Source organism: Anser brachyrhynchus (genome assembly GCF_964034855.1).
Source record: "Anser brachyrhynchus genome assembly, chromosome: 5".
Taxonomy (NCBI): domain Eukaryota; kingdom Metazoa; phylum Chordata; class Aves; order Anseriformes; family Anatidae; genus Anser; species Anser brachyrhynchus.
The window spans coordinates 7,099,175-7,113,373 of NC_137699.1; the positions used below are offsets into that span (position 1 = coordinate 7,099,175).

At 35.6% G+C, this 14,199-nt stretch overlaps 1 protein-coding gene across 2 annotated transcripts in view; it reads left to right on the forward strand.

Moving 5' to 3' along the window:
• Positions 1-14,199, forward strand: part of CSTF3 (cleavage stimulation factor subunit 3) — a 50,629-nt gene that overhangs the window by 10,046 nt on the left and 26,384 nt on the right. The gene's annotated exons all lie outside the window — the stretch shown is intronic.

The window sequence follows — 14,199 nt, forward strand, 5'->3', positions numbered from 1 at the left end:
ATTTAAGTTTACACTCTCATAAGCATAAATAAGATAGGCACATACAGTCTACAGACAGGGGGATTTAAAGTATACCTTGCATTTATTTTGTAAAATAGGTACAAAGGAGTAATTAAAATGAATTCTAAAGTATTGGGTCTTTTATGAGATGATGATTGTTGCATTATGGAATTGCAACAACATTAAAACAGTTTCACTGGTATTGGAGTGCTTTAGCCTTTTCTTTACTTGTCGTGTCAATTTATTGCCTCCCGTGTCATTTATTTAGAGGACATTTTTTTATTCATACGTACAACTTTATTTGACTTTCTGTGGATGTTTGGATCTTTTAATATTTTTGCTTCCATAGGGAATTGAGTATTTCTGTGAGTAGTGTTTTCAGGGAGGGTGTGGGATGGGGATGACAGCTGAGTTCTGGAACAACAATGCTGGGAAAATGTCTTAGCACTACTCATTAGCTGCTAGAAATCCGAACAAAATTGGGATTATTCACGTAACTATAAAACTACAGCATTTTTGTACCCACTAAGTGCATTGACCAGTTAAACTTTAATGATGTGCTATGAAATATACTCTAGTGTGGGTATTTTTTAAATTTTCTGAAACTATTTTATAACAATACACATACTTTTCATGGGCATCTTTTAGCTGCACATTTTTCTTGAGACAAGTCTTCTGAACAAGTGGTGGGGACCTGTGTTTCGTAGATAAGAAATGAGCTAGCTAAATTTTTTACTATTTTATGTGAAAATTGATAAGCAGCAATCTTGAGTGGCAAAACTTCATTGTATAGTTATCATATCATATTTTACATTAACTTAAGAATGCAAATGCATCCTGGCAGTAAATTTTTAAAGCTTATGAAATAAAACTGGGATCATGGGAACCAAACAGAAAATTTTATATTGCAGTTTGTAGGAAGATGTAATAGTACAACCTCAAATGAAAAATACCGAATGAAATATCCTTGGGTTTACACTATTTTGTTTCTAATAGTTTGTAGTGGTTACTGGAATGTTGGTGATTGGACATATTTGGGAGATTGTGAATGCACTAACACATACAGATGTGAATTTTTCCTTTTGGCACCCTGCAGGCAAATTCATTAGCCTCTTGTACCCTTCAATGTTTGCTATAGAATCTAGTCTTAAGAATCTAACCTAATTCGAGGATTACCTGAAAGTTGCCTGAGTTCTGTGGGATTTGGTGGCTATTTACAAGTTTTATCTTTCCCATGACTCAAATTTAAGAGGTGAATAAGACCACCTCAGAAAGTCTGTACTATGTACTACATCTTAGATCATTCAGCAGAAAGTATTGTTATCAGTGTAAGGTTTCTTGTCTGAGTCTTGAACCACGATCAGAGATGAATAGACAGACATTACCTCCCTTAATCAATACCTTTCAACTAATTTATAATCTAATAGTATTTAGAACCACAAACAGTGGCAAAGCTTAAACAGTCTAGGATGTAATTCTTAAGTGCTTCTTCAAGGAGAGAAGATGAGCTTCTACACGGCTGGTATGGTAACCAAGTAACACAAGGTAAACTTGAGAAGGAGACAGTTGGCAGTAAGATCACTAGCTTGTGCGTGCACGCGTGCGTGTGGGTGTCTGTCTATAATTACACTCGAAATATAAGAGAAATGGAATATATGATTCTGTTACTCAAAAAATTGGAAAAACGTGAATTGTGGAGATCTGGTAGAGGTTACACTTGGAATGGGTTATGCTTAGAAGAAATGCAAGGGGTTATTTTTTGGGAACTTATCTGAGGAGGACATTTTTTAAACTCCAGTTATGACTTATATTTCCAACTTTTCTTTCCTGTTCCCAGTAATTCTTTCAAAACTCACTTAGTTACTGATACAACTCCTAATCAACATGCTTATATCTGCCTGTTTCAGTATATGTAACCATTTATGCCTGCAAGCCGAAATAACTTCCCGTTTCCAAATTCTTCACTAAAAAATATATTCACACAATTGTACACTGTTGTCAGTGTTGTTTAAAGTTGTACATCATATGTGCAGTCCTGTCAGAGTAAATTCAAAGTGAAATGTTCTCTCAAATGTTCCTTTAACAGTACGAGCATAAGTTAAATTATTTTTTTCTAAGTCTACCTGACATAGCTAGAGGAATTGCTTTGAGGCTTCTTTTCTCACAGCCTTAAGATGTACAAGGAATATATGGAAGGTACTTCCCGAAATCCTTTTTCCATTGGAAATCCTAGCATTCTCCTGCTGCTATCAGGTTTTCCTTGGATACTTCAGAATTACAGATCTTTCCAGCCTTGAGTTGGGAAAGTAAACTTGTGGTAAATCTGTATTTAGCATTGCTTTTGATTCACTTTCACTGCCTCTGTATTTAAATCTGGAAATTGCTACATCTTCAGTTATCTGTGAGGTATGTTTTTCCTGATGCCAGAACAAGCATATCACTTTCCTCTTTAACATAACTTCTTTCCTCTTGGTGTCAGAAAGAGAGGAAGGTGAGGGCTGTTTTCTGGCAGGTTGTCTTTCACTGGATAGTTCTGTCCACTGAACTACACAAGTCTGAGATGAATATCGTTACATAGCGTTGTTCGATTATTGGAAGATGAGCTAGGGTAAAGGTTATGATTGTGGCCTCATGAAAAATGATTTAGCCCTGTAACAGATGTTCTTCATAAAAATATTAGAAATAGTTAAATTTCCCTTTGTCTAACTTGAGGAATGTGTTCTTTTCAGTTACTTCGAATCTTCAAGTAAAAATAATTGTTTATAAGCTATATGAACAAAAACTGTTGCCATGCACACGCTGGTTCATTTTGTAGTGTGAAACTTAATTGCAGACCTTACTGCTGTGATTACTTTTTTTTATGACAGTGTTACTCACTGTCTCTGTTTTATTTTACTGTATTACTTGGTTCCCTAGTGGAATATAGTGTAAAGCAGTGCTCAGCACTTAGTATATCATCTAATGTGTTGCCACTGATGTACAGACTTTGCTGAATTAGCTGAATACTCTTTTTCCATTTTGTATGCCAAGCACTGATTCTGGTCTCTGATTATGACTGATCACTGTCACTGATCTCTGGTTATGGCTGGTTTGGCAGTCATTTGAACAGGGAAATTAACTGGGAAGAGCACACTGACACTTTGCTGTGTGGAACTTTAATATTAAAGTTTGAATTTGTCAAAAAGAAATTTTGATTCTCACACTTTATTTCTTCTGACATTCAGAGAAGCAGTTGCAGGATGTGGAATTAGTAGAATTGGATAAAGTGTCTCCTGGCTCACAACATTTTGGGGTCATAGCATTTAAATGCTTAAGGCTTGTGAAAATAGAGTTTGGTTAGTGAATTAGACTAATCTATTTTTATACATTTTAACAAGTAAAAGTAGTTAACTATATATTTATCATCTCTCCAAACTTAGGAATTGGAGCAGTTATATTACTCTTGTTACTCAGACTGTTTTCTCTACTTGCTTGAAGCCCATTTTTCTCTTGATACTTTTTCCATAAAAATCTACTTCCAGAAAACTTGAATCAATTCACATATCAGTGCCTCTTTCACAATTTTAAAAACGATCATGTAAGTCTGTCCCACGTGTACCATGATGTTAAATTAATAGATCACATGATCTGGATTCTATCCTGCTCTGCTGATTTGCTGTGCCTTTTTGGTAAGTTATTTAACCTGTTTTTACCATTATTAAAACACAGATACCTACCTACCTCACAGGGTTGTTGTGAGGCTCACTTAATGATTAAAGTGCTTTTGGCATCTGGCTAAAAGGTGCTGCAGAAATGTAAAAATAAATTGTTGTAATACACCCTGTGATGCTCTAGGCCCAGCTGTCTGTTACTGTTTCCTCTGTCTCTTTGATTGTTTGACCAATCTTTTAGATACTGAAAGACCTGTTAATTCCTTTCATACACTTGAAAGAACTTTCACTTTACTGGTGGTGTAGGTATTTCAGTAGTTCTGCAACAAGCATTTGACATCATTGCCTTTTTTTCTTCTAGTTTCCCTTGAGAAATCACTAGGTTGACAATCCTTTTAAGCACGTTTATTAAACTATGTTCGTATATTTGGAACACTTTATGAATTTTTAGCTGCTGACAGGTTGAATTGAAACTTTAATTGTCCTGAATGTTTCAGGCCAGTTCACACCACACCTTTTTACCTTTTCTGTTGGGCATATTTCATTATATCTTGGTCACTTTGAACTGTTGTTAGTAGGCACTGAAAGTTTTCTATAATTAAAGATTTAAAAGTCATAAGCACAAGACAGTTGTGACAAATATACCCACATCTAGAAACAATAAATACAAAACTAGTAAATTGCATGTAAAGTGTTTGGCTGTTAATATGTATTTTTCATCTTGCAATTTTTTTTTCCAAGTAAGACCTCTGTGTTACTGCTTGTTCTAAACAAATGAAACTAGATACAATTGTTCAGATAATTTCTATTTGATATGAACATTTTGAATTTTAGATGTCTAAGTAACAAAACCGATGCTGTATGAGGGTTCAGATGGTGGGCCCAAGGCTTAGGGTTGATTGTTTTGCATTTCATCATATGCAATACATCAGTATCTTTAATTCGTGTAATTCACGCTGGTGTGGATACTAGTCAGAATGTATCATTTAACATACTTGTATATGAAAAATGTAAATAAAACCATTTAGAAAAATTGTTTTTGTTTAAAATGTTTGTGTTTCTTCCAAGCATTTTCTTCCCGTTTTACTTTAATCTGTTTCTGAGTTCAGAAAAAAAATTATTACGCTTCCAGAATACTTCTGCTTGGGGAGAAATGGGAAATGACATCTGTCAGGATCAAGTTGGAGTGATCAGAAGTCATAGTAAAATAGACTTCTTAGATGAGATTCTGTTTAGTGGTTCTTTCAGTTGAAAATATTGTATATATTGCTAGCCATTATGTGTAAATTTCTTATGGGAAAACATATCCCATATCACTCCCCTTCTGCCCCCACCTCCCCTATTTTACCACATTTCGTATAGAAAACTTCTGCTTTTGAGAAACCGTTGTGCAGGTGCTCTGTACAAACATCCATATTGCACATTCTTGACTACCTCAGTCTGAGACTTTTAATCTTTTTTTACAACTGTATTATTTATGATCTTTTCTTATTCATGTGTGGACTTGTTCCATTCCTGTTAATAAATGTTGTTCTGTCTGTGTGATTATTGTAGACTTGCACTAGAAATTAAATGCAACTTCTTTCCTGTCTTTTCTGCTCAATATGTAAATACAGGCATATACACCTTGCATAGTTGCCATGGTCCTATAATATGTGTAATATCAGAAAGCTATCCACATAATTGACATTGTTAGTTTCAGTTGGTGTGGTACAATAGTAGTGGATTTACAGATAACTTCTGTATTTGATCATAAAAATAACATCATGGGAAAGTATTAGGAGTTTTAATTTTGAAGTGGAAGTGATGCTTAACGAAGAGATTACTTTGAACCTTCTATAGTATGTTGCTGTTTTCACATGAATAAACATGGACTGCTTCTTGTTCTGTCGTATTCTTTCAATGTGGGGTGACAGAAACATATTGGAAATGTTAGTTATATAAAACACTTGTTCACAACACTTTTGAAGTCTCACTTCCAAGTGTAACGAAGACAGTGACAACTTTCCTCATTGTGTGCTTTCTTTTGTTGAGTTCATGTGCTGATCCTTTTACTGATGTTCTGAAAGGTGGGGGGGAGAAGTGTGTGTGTCAGGTGAGACCCAAATGTCAGCTTCTTTCCAATGTCTGAACCTGAAAGATCCTATCGTAAATACAGAGCTTTCATATGAATCACATATTAGCTACAGATTGGTTATCTTCATCTGGATCGATGAAGGAGCTGTAATTTGAAGTAGTGTATCATAATTTCTCATTCCTTTCTACATCTTTTCCAGCTTCCAGTTGTCAGCTGGTTGAGTTCCTTGTTGATCTGTCTTCAGGTTTTGAGAAGCCCGCTGGCTGTGAGGACACTTTCTGCTAAACTGTATCTGTTAGTGCTACTGCATAAAACAATTCATTATTTGCTCCAGAATCTCTTTGCAGATTATGAAAAGGCTTTTGAGTCACTGCTGCAATGAAACACAGTGGCTTCTCTTAACTAGCAACTTCTGTGAAGGCAATTCTTTCATTCTGTGTGCCGTTCAATATGCATTCTTTAAGAGTATGCATTGTTTTTTTTCCCCTTATTAGCGTATGCTTTTTCTTGATGATAGTTCAATGTGACAAGTGTTCCACATCCAGTTTTGGAATTCTGCAATGAAGCGTTGTGTAGTTAACACAGCAAGCTTTGACATTTTTCCATTCTTACATAAAACAATTCAGAAGTGAGATGTACATAGAATCCGTTGGTACATGACTGTACCATTGTACAGGAGGCATCCAGGTATTTTTTGTGGCATATCTTGTACATGCAGTTATCTTCATGTTAAAAGGTCTTATAATGATTGGAATCGGATTCATATTGGGGTTTAACCGGTTTGGTAATAATAAATGCTCGTAACGGATGTATGAGAGCATTTGCAGAGTTCATTGGAACTATGCTGTCAGAAATGTTTCCATTTAAGGGCAGGCATTTTAAGTAGAAAGATGCTCTTCTCATTTAATTCATGGACAGTTTTCAGTAATAGTATTACAGAAGTCCCGTTGCCTCTAGATACGACTTTTTAATAGAACTTGCTTCTAACCTGAAGTATGAACACTGGATCAGGCTTTAGGTGTGTTCTCTTAGAAGCAGGTTGTTTGGAGCCAGCCGACAGGGCCCATGTGCTAATATTATTTTTCACAAGTTCCAGTGAACACATTACTGATCACACATTAAAATATGTTTTCAGTAGATCTTTCAACCAAAGCTCTTGTAGATAGACTGCTAGGCTGAAGACTTTCACAGTTTAAACATGTTGAACTTTCTCCAAAGGGAGGAGAGCTAGATTTGTTGATGGGCTGAGGAACTGTAGTAACTTTATTCGTACCTTCAACCTTAGCCTGTTTCAATAAGACCGTTACAGAGCTTCCAGATGTAAAGCCTGTAGAGGCTTTTATCGTTATGAATTCAAGCTGTTCCTCTGAATCAACCCATTTGGAAAGTTCAGTAGTGTGGTGCCATTATACCTTGTTTGACTCCTGTAATGTGACCACAAAACTTCCTGAGCAGCTTAATCTCTTCAGATTCCCCATGGTTTGCATTACTTGAATGCATGAAGTAGGGAATATGAGGTAGAGAATAAGAAAGAAGCAGTGCGTGAATCCGGATAGAGCAGTGACTGCACACACTTTGAAGTGTTAAGCCATGAGTACAGCAGAACAAACTTGCTGTAAACAGTCAGATACTTTTGTATTGGTTTATGCAAGAGTGGACATCAAATACATTCAAAAAATACTTCTGTAATCGTGCATTTGGACTAGAAAGGCAACTTGCAAAATGGTGCCTAGTTAAGTGGTTTATTTCTTTCTGAGTCAAGACTAACAAAAGCATCAAATTCAAATACGTCTTATAGAAGTAAAGGTTTTCAATCACTGTTCAAGTGTTTAAACAGTTCTTTTTTTTTAAAAAAAAAAAACTCTTCAGAGATTAAAATGGGTTACATATGCAAAAGTGTGCTGTCCTGCAGGTACAACATACATGGTCAAGTTAGCTGGTAGTGAAGTAACTTTGTGCTCAGTGGAGCTACATTTATACATAAAACTAAGTATATTTTAAATGTTTGTAGTGTGACCTGGTAGTAAAAAGGGCAACCTGGCTGCAGCTGAGTCTTAGTTCCCTTTTCCTTAAGAAAAGGGAAGATGCTATGTCAAAGAACAAAAATTCCTAAAGCTTTTGTTTTCTCACACTATATTTTTTTGTGTTTTTTCTTCTTGGAGGAAATAGTGTGGTTACAGTTGGTGGCATTTTACAGTGCGTATAAGGGTGCTGGTACAACTTCCTATTAAGTTCTCCCTTAATTTAGGAGTTCAGTTTAGCATATAAGAAAATATGTATTAGTGTACTGCTTTTCACCCCTTCTCCCCCCAGTTGGGGAGAGCATGCATACTCGATTTTATTTTTCAAAATTATTTCAAATTGGCTTTGGAACTAGTAAGTGACTGGTCCTGGTTTAACACTGATGCAATTCATCTCATTTCTGCTTTCAGGATATCTGAAGGGCAGGCAACAAACGTATTTGGCTTCTCTCAAATTCTGCATCCCTAGAGCTTCTGTTAGAGGCTTGGTCCCCAGTATATACGTGCATTATATATGTTAATTAACTAAATGATGGGTAGGAAGAAATCAAAAAACCATACTTAATATATAATGAGCTAAAGTAATAAAGTCACTATTTTAAATAAATTTTTAATATTTTGATTATTTTAGTTTTTATGGCTAAATGAAAACATGCTATAGGCTCCATTTATGTGGATTCCTCAGGAATCTCTCAAACTATGTATGTATACATGCAAGGTTGTATGACTAGGTGACCTCCAGAGGTCCCTTCCAACCTAAGACATTTCTGTGATTTTCTAATATATGGTTATGTAATGAAGTTGCACAGCCCAATTCATTTTCTTTTAAAATCATGCTAAATAGAAATCTGAGTATATCAGTACAAATTGCCAACAGTTAGTATACTTAGGTTATTTAAAAGCTTGTAGCTACTCGTGTAACTTAGGAAAATAATTAGTGCATAATCTTAAAGTTGAATATATTTGGAATTACAAAAAATGACAATTTTTTGTATTATATACAAATCCTGAGTGAAACGTGATGATACTGTGTGTAAATGAGTGGGGAAAAACTAAGCTAGATTTACTGCTTTACTTTTTTTCTTAAACTCTGTAGCTGAGCATAGGTCTTCCTTTTCCCATTTTGTGTCCCTGTCTATCAAAAAATTATTTTTATATGTTTTCATAGAGGAGAGAGAGAAGTGCATTTACTGTTTAAAAAAAAAAAAAAAGACTCTTGCAGCGTGCCCTTGCAATGCACCCATCAGATGACAAAGAAGTCCCAAGAATCCTTATGAAGAAAAAAAGCTGTCTTTGGATAGTTGAGATGTTCTTTGTATTTAAGAAGTGTATTTAAGAAGCATGCTTCTAATTGCTGGGTTTGATGGGGAGGAAAGGGAGGAAGATTCCCTAAGAATGGAATAATATATTTGTATTTTTATCTACTTTTCTGAAATTTTCTTGACTTTATTTAAACGAAATATGCAGAAGTAATCTATGACAAACTTTTTTACATCCTAAATATTGCAGAAGTCTGGTGCTCTTAACATCACTTAATTACGCTTGTGCATCTTCACGGATGCTGATGTGTTTGTAACGTGTACCCCTTACAAATGCAATACCATGTAGCAGCCTGTACCATGCAGTGTGCTGCATGAACAGTTCTGGATTTGTTTTAAACTTTCCCTGAAATATTGCAATGAAATCCCTGAAGTTTAGTTACTCTCTGTAGCTTGTTATTTTGTACTGTATCAAGGATAATTAGAAGATAAAATTCAGTTTATTTGTACTATGCAGGAGCTTAAGGTATAAGAAGCCCTTTCACTGATGTTTCTATTCTGGAGAAAAGAATAATACTAACATGAGTAGGTTTTCATCTACTTAAAGGTGGAGTGCACTTTTAATAATATGAAAGTAATGTAAGTTGAAGATGAGCTACAGTGTTTGAGCAAAAGTTTACAGAAATTTGCTTTTGTAAAGCATCCTCCTCGAGGAATTTCAGCTTGCAATTTCCTTCTCTTGGCTATATTGATTGGCACCTCTCTACAGATTTTCCATAGACAACACAGTAACAGTTGTAGTATGAGCATTATGCTTCAGAAGTCTACCTGTATAGCCCAATAGTGCTAACAAGTTCATGCACAAAGAAACATTTCCTTAATACTAAATTAGCAAGCCTTGTACCTAGAGCCCTAGTCTGTTTTAATTTTGCTAGGGGAAATCCATAATTCTAGTAGACTGGCTGTGGCTTTAGGAATTATAAATTCTGGCTACTTGTAAAATTGTGCTAGAAATGCTTACTTCATGGTGATGACGATATACCAAGTAACTGAAAGAAAGTACAGTTTGCTTATATTGAAGAAATTCAGGTTTCAAATAGACAGGTCTTAAGTAGGGATAAATCTTCAGAAGTGCAAGTAGGTACCCCTGACAACTCTAGTTGCCACTTAAACTTTTGTTATGTAAGCACACTCTAACATAGTTCCCAACAAATGACTTTCTGGTCCTGTTACACAAAAGCATGTAAAATCATTTTAAACAGAGCAGTGTCCCTCAACTCCTCCTTCAAAAACAAACAAACAAACAAAAGGAATTGTTGCCCTGTTAAGTGCGTGTTATTTGCCTGTTGTTGCCAACTAGCTATCGTTATTCAGGGAAGTGTTATCAATGTTTGTCAACGGGAGTGCAGCACAACAGTACATAAGTAGGATGGGCAGTATAAGTTTAAAACCTCAGAATATTCCATGGTATTTGCCCTTGATGAAATTTCAGTGATGGCAAGCCTGAGCAGGAAACTGACTGCACTATTTGTTGTTAAAGGTTAGAACTTCATTTCTCCAATATAAGTTGTGACTAAACACTATTTAGGTTTTGCATTTTTGTAAATTTGATTTAAGGTTAGTATTTTAAAATGATATCCCCTACACTTGTGTGTTAAAAATGGTTTTTAAAATGGAAATAGCATGGAATATTTAAGTTAGGTGACAATTTAATTGAGCAGAAGTATTTTCCTTGCACTAAGAGCAGATGGAGGTAAGTTTCTTCACGATGCCACAGAGTTTCTGCTGTTCTTGCTGCTTGTCTTCGCTGTTAAAAAAATAAAATACTAGTGCATAAGAAACCTCACCTATTTACAAAAAAAAAAAAGGCATAATCTTAGATATTCATCAGTTTACTGATGTTTCCTATATTCAGTTTTCTCACCAGAAAGGTTTTGTTATGTTCTTTCTCATATTTCAGAAATAATAGGAATAAGGTCAGTCTGTGGTTTTTTTCATTTATAAAAGAGAAAAATATGTGTATTTTTAAATCTGGTTTTGTTATTTTTGTTGATCATTGGTCTGAATGCAACGAAGACCACACTGGTGAGTTGTTACCATTAACCTGCATGATGGACTTCTAGCAGTCTGTCATTTCTGCAAAAACTTCACAGTTGAAATATTTCATTGCTCTTGGAGTGTGCTTCTGTACCTCCGACATAAGAAATCTTGACTGAATGTTAGTATGCGCCAACTATTTGAATTCAGCACTGAATCTGTATTTTAATTTTCTCCCAGGCTGGCAGAGTTGCTAAAACCTCTGTAGATTATGGTTTTTCACCTGTGTGAGCAGAGTTTTCTCTACAAACTATGTTCAAGGACAATTCTTTGCTCAAGTGCTGGCTGATTCAGTGTATCAGAGAGATTCCATAGTAATACTTCACCATGTGGCCAAATCTTCAGACTGGATTTTTAAGAATGCTGAATCGTCATGATGATGTACACCAAAATGAGTGCAAGCACCATCTTCCTCCGACACGAGGCTAAGGTTAGAGTGAGGGGAAATTCACGTCATCTTTAGAACCTTGTCTGTCTTGCTGTGAGCTATATCTTCTCAATCTGGGTAGTTTACATAATGTTTTAGTAGCGGTGCCCTGTTTTTTACCAAACCAAATATTTTTTGCCAGTGATGAAATGATCGGTTAAGCTACTGTGTTAATTACATGTTATTTCTACAGATGATGGTGGTTTGGTGTTCTTGTGCGCTTGATGTGCTTAGATCAGATCAGATGCCACTCTTGGCATCCTGGCTTAACGGGCCAAATAAAACAAAGGACAACTACCAAACTACCATAATTTTGTATAAGGTGCGCATCTGTGCAGCAAATTGGATGCAAGAGATCGTACATAATGGTTTTTAATTCAGTTTTTGAAACTGGCAGACATTTTGCATTCTTTAATGCGCATCCTGTTCTGTACTCTGCTGCCCAGTCTTTGTCCAGTACCAGTATGTTAGCAGTTAAAGCGGAGTCCTCAGGGACTGGATCATATTTACCAGGTGTCTGTCTACTGAAGAGGCTTTTTTTTTTTTTCCACATGAGTTGAGAACTGCTTACTCTGGGTTTCTGAATTACCAATTATAGCAAAAAAAAAAAAAAAGTTGAAAGTGCTCAATTTGAGGAATAGGAGAAGGAATATCAAACTGGCTGGGTCTCTGCTGTCTCTTACAGCAGCTTCCTAGACTGTCTGATTCTACATGAACATCACTTCTTGGTTCCAGGGTGTAGAAGCAAACTAATTTTTAACGGTGACAAGCAATAGAAGAAATAAGTTGATTAATATCAAATAGTTTGTTCCTGAAAAGAAACTTTAATTATTCAGAGTGCTCTCTGGCAAGAGGGAGAGAACTACCAGCTGTATTTCTTTGGTCTGTGCAAGTATATGTAAAAGCACCTCCCTTCCTCATCAGTAAGCAGGTGTTTCTTTCTAGGTTAGGGTCAAGACTAACCTTTCTTTGGCAAGTCTGTGCATTTGCCTGTGCAAGTACTCATTTCAGATCCCTATTGGATCAAGACACTGAAGTATTCTTTTAGGTAAATAATGCAATATTTGTGTGTGTAAGGCCTTTGGTGTTAGGTAGCCTTACTTTCAAAAGGTGATAGTTGTCTTTTAAAAGTTGGCTTGCAGTCACATGCCTTCAAATAACTTTGAAGTCCTTCAGTTTCCATCAACAAAAATCTCATGTATCATCTCAACTGGTTATGTAAATGTTTTAAGTGGGTTCAGAAAAATATGCATCAATACTTGTGCCTCTTTGTAAAATAGATTTAGGCAGTACTCGTTTACAGGCAAACTACAGATTACATCATTTTATCTTGTCATCAACTTTGAATTTGAAATACCTTCCAGTTCATTTTATTCGTTCTTGTGTAGGTAGCCTATTTAGCTTGAGCATATGACCCTACCTTCTGGTATTTGTTCTCTGAATTTGAGATGTGGAAAGATGGGAGGAGACTGGGACAGCAGTGGGAAGGCAGTTGTATTTCATCTGTCTGTTTTGCTAGGCCACGTGGGCTGTGTGTTTCTGTAGGGCTTTTATAATGGGCTTTCGTATTTCATCTTTTCATAAGACGTGAAATAAACTAAATGCACCTACCTAGCTGTGGGTGAAATGAACATTAGAACATGACATTTTTATTTTATTGAAATTGGAAGTTAGAGCAGTGCTTCCCTCTGTTTATCTGATACTGATGAATTTCAAGTAGGAATAATGCAATGAATTTATAAAGACTGAAGAAAATGCCTCACGTGAGGTGTAGGTTATTTTGAGTTTACCTGTAAAATTAAAGACTTCAGGGTAAAGGTCTAAAAAAACCAAGATAATCTTACAGTAGAAATGTCGCCTTGAATTTCTAAAGACTGGGGGAATGTGTAATCTGTCTTTTTCTATTCTGTTTCTATTCTTTTCTTTCTATTCTATTCTAATCTGTATTTTTCTATTTGAGTTTTTCCTCTATGTATTCAATTACTCATGTAAGGTAGCTTAGTAAGTCAATGTTAGCATTAAGTTCAGCTCTCAGATATAAAGTAGATACGCATACATTTTTCTCTTTATCCTGTTTCATGAATAGCGTGACTATTCCCACAGGCAGAAGTCTAGCAGGCTTAGCTTTAACCATTGAAGTCATCAAGTTGAAGTTTAAAAAAGGAAGAAGGGGAAGCCGCTTGAAAAACTTTAATCACACTGTGTTTAAGTGGAAAGAAGGTAGCATAGGACTTAAATATTCTAGGGAAGTGTTTTTTATGCACTAAGCAGTATGATAAGCTGTCATAGTAAATAATTACACTCAAAATCAAGTATTTTAGACTCAAAATCAAGTATTTTAGAAACAGAGGTTGCTGAATAGTTGTGCAAAGTCAGTCCATGTAAATATTATTGGTGGATCCACTCTTTTACCAAAAAAGATTCCCATTGTTCATGTGGTTTTGTATTAGGCAGTTTGTGATCGATCCAAGTAGTTATTGAGAAGACACTGCAGTAAAACTCATATGCTCAAAGAAACCATTAATTCTTAGCATTGAGTGCTACTCCTGTAGTGAATTTTGTCTGTTTTACCAAAAGACAAAGATGTGGGCATTGACTTTTCAAATATGATCTTTTCTTTTTTAACATCGTAGATGAGACCTTCCAGTAACTATGACTGAGAATATGC